The following is a 3838-nucleotide window of genomic DNA, read 5'->3' as shown; positions in this document are numbered from 1 at the left end:
TATTTGTTTTTTAATATCTTTTTTGATATGTGAATAAATTTTATATGAAGATATTTCGTGATTGCATTCAAATAGAAATACTTTCTACTTAGTCATTTGTACTTTTACATCAAATTTAGGAATATCAAAACATTATATATATTCCCCAACAAGAAAATGATCTGGAGTATTCGTCCACTGCATGTCAGTCATGTCTAACCTATTTTGATATTTCTCTTTGACAAGCAGTAATGAAAAGTACTAATAAAAGTGTGCAGTCATATGGGCAAATATTTTTGCCACAAGTTTCCCAAAATAGAGGGGGGATTTACGTAACAGTCATATTCCCAACTATTTTAGAGCATTTTATATTGTCAACCCACACCCCCAAGTTACCGAAGGATTGATGATTGACATTAAACTACCAAATATTCTAGAAAAAAGTGGCTTAAATGTGATTTTCGTGGTATAAAGCATTTACTTTTCAATGATATTGCGCTTTTGTAGCACCATGAATACAGAAATCGTGATCGGCGACGCCTGGTGTACTTCCCCCCTCCCCCTCCCCCCTCCCATGAGTCCTACTTTGCCTACCAACAAACTTCACGGACAAATTAGGTGATCGGGTGGGGCGTCTTGGATCCACCAATGCTCAAACCCTTGGCTCATTTAGCCAACGTGCAAGTGGCTGCCCGGTAAGTTTCCAAAATCGTAATTGCTACAACCCTCCCCTGGCCACGGGTCATTGGGTCACTCTGCTAGTAGAGGCGTTAACCTCTCAAACCAATCAACAGCCACAGGACGCGAGGGACAACCCAACAATACTCACAATGGTTGCATCAGTCACTGTACCGAACATTCTGAAAAGAAAGAATTCATGAGTCACCCCATCATGTATCACAGCCACTCAGATGAAATCCATTTTTGTCAGGTAAAGAAAACACAAAAGTGAACATAACAACTAAAAACATGGGAATTAAACACAGAAGTATTAAATTAGAAAAAACTCAAAACGGTAAAACGAGCGACCACACCCATCCACCCACCCACCCGGCCCCTGGTGGGGCTGCTGCCTGTGAATGACTGGGTTGGGAGAGCTAGTCCTCGTCTCTGCATAGTCAATTTCAGCAGACAGTAAGTAAGGCTTCAGATTATTTGAGTGGCACTTCAGAAGAGGTCATAATGTGACGTATCCCCGGCACAAAGCCAATTGTGGCCCTGTCACCAGAGAAGAGACAAGAAAACTGCTGCAAAACCCGATGGAGTTGGCATTAATGCTGCTGGAGATCCAGGTTCACCTCACTATCGAAAGAACTATTTCCACAAACCCTGGTGGCAGCTACCACAGTAGGGTTGTCAAGGCTGATATCCCGATGTGGGGTGCATCCATAATCGGCGTTTCATCCGAGGATGGTGTCTCAGAAAAGATAGATAAATCCTTGGCCGAGTATTCGATACCATGGCAACTGAAGAACATCCTTTAAGAATGAGCACAAATCCACATCATTAACTGAAGGCCTGAGCATGCCTGGCTCTCCTGGAGACTGCATTTGCATGCGAGATGTGGAGGCCACCCCATCATCTTCCAGTCTGCTCTGGAGTCGTGAGTTCCCTTCAGGTTTAGCTTTACCCAGATGCTGGACATCTTCAACTACGAGCTGATGGCTGTTCAATATCCACCACAGTCCGCGAAACGCGGCTTCCATGAAAGTCTCCTTCATACTACGACACACAGCACCGCTGAAACTAAATTCCAGCATTTGGGTTCAATGCTAGCATCCTCCACCGCAGACCAGACAAGACCAGCTTCCTGGGGGTTAGCATTTTCCTGGGTTGTATTCTCCGACTAGATAAGAGAGGGTACAAGCTTAGGTTGTAGGGACTTGTCCCCAGGGGCGAGAACCATTCAGCAGCAGGTATGCACAAAAACGTCGATTGCTCATGCCGAGGAGAAAGTCTACTCTTCTCAAAAAATTCATTCCCAGTAGGACATCTCCCGAAGATCTTTAGACGAAATTAACTTCGGCTACAACCTCAAGAGTGGTGCCAGTAACCCTGTAAGGGTGTTGGATGCTAGTTACAGCCTGACACCTGAGATGCAACCTCCTTTAAGATTGTGACTTCACTGTCAGTGTTCACAAACATAATAAGCAAATTACCTCTGATCTGGATAGTTGGCCTTTCCTTCGGAACCACCTGTGACATCACACGTCATGGCGATTCCGAGTCCTTTGGGCAATGAGGCCTGGGGTGTCAGTGCCACACTACCGCGTCGGAAATGGGCAGCCAGCAGCATAGTGGCCTGGTTCTCCACAAGAGAAGCATCAATGTGTATGCTGCCAGGCCTTGCATTCCCTCGTGTCATGCATCATAACAGTGAAATTCTTAACATTTAAGAGGCTACTGGGTTTGCCTTGGTGACCTTGACTACTGCTGCTGCTGTAGTGCTGCTGCTATTGTCGGCCTGAATGGAGTATCGGCATAGACGTTAAGGGGTGGTATGGACTCTCCTCCAAAGATTGCGCTAATGATGGGTAGCACAAAGGCAGTCGAGGTCATTGCATGGGCATGTATTGGCCATGTAGGTATGACTACAGTGTGTGATGGTTGCTGTTGGTAGAGGAATCTTTGTACTAATGGACTCGTCCCAAGCCTACTGAACAGCCTCTGCCATCGAGACTGGGAAGTGGTGCAGTTCTATTTGTTGTCGCAACCAGTGTGGAAACCCATGCTTGAGTGAGCGTTGAAGGATTCCACATCACCAGTCTCAAAGGCTGGTCCCCGATTCCCTGATATACTTCCATTTTCACTTATTGGAAAGAGGTAACGGGTCTGGTCTGGAATCATTTGAGACTGGTGGAGCATTTGAAAGAAACTGCATACCCACGGAATCTTTCATGGGCCATCCTGATAAGGGCCTCATTTATAGCTGGACTATAAATACCTCTATTTCTTGGTTAGGTTGGAACGGCTTGGAAGAAGGTCTCTCACAGTAAAAGATTGGTATTTCTTCCCTCCCAAGCACAATGGGTGTGAAGTCCTCTAGTCGGCGCCCAAATGCTAGAGCTGCATATATATATATATGCCATGCCCACGTCTTGTACTGGGCATGGCATATATATATCCAAATTTGGTGGCTCAACCTCACGTGCTCTTGATTGTTTATGCCATGTTTCTGGAGCACCAATGGAGCAAGCAGCTTAGGAAGATGCTGGAGAATCCACCTATCCTCTCACGCAGTGTAGCATTCTCCTCCATGAGTGCCTGCAGGTGTCTCACTACCGTAGCTAGCTGGCTTGATATCTGGGACACTTCTACAGGCTCCTGGGACTGGTGCTTATAGGTCAAGTTTTTGACAACCTTAAGATACGAGGAAAGTGTTACATGTAGTCGATAGAACGAAAATTACATGACAATTTTCCTTCAGAGCATTTCCTCCACAAATTGTTAATAAAGAAGCTTTTAAGCAGGTTTGATGCGCCAGCAATAGATTTTTAAGCGCATATGAAGTTAATAGTACGATGTCAAGCTTACGCTGGCTGCATAACTCATTCCTGTGGTTATGTGGTTTTCTGACAACCAACATATTAACAGCGAGGCAATATTTATACTTTTTCAAGGTCTGCTCCCCTGGCTTTTGAGTGGAGGTTTTAAGTGTATTACCACCGCGTTTGCCGAGGATGGTAGTTATCGAGGTATTTTGCACAAGGTATGTTGCACGAAATATCCTGAATAGGGGTGGTAAAGTGGGGGGGGGGGGGGCGAGGCCCCATTTGGCTAGGGCTAACCTCAAAACTAAGTACCTTGAAAAAGGGGGACCCAAATTGTGGGGTCCAGGGGTGGAATCGCGCATTATATC

This window comes from Penaeus japonicus, unplaced genomic scaffold (genome assembly GCF_977035675.1).
Source record: "Penaeus japonicus unplaced genomic scaffold, GWHDUDI00000001_assembly GWHDUDI00000026, whole genome shotgun sequence".
Classification (NCBI taxonomy): Eukaryota; Metazoa; Arthropoda; class Malacostraca; order Decapoda; family Penaeidae; genus Penaeus; species Penaeus japonicus.
Note: the sequence above shows the minus strand (reverse complement) of the source record.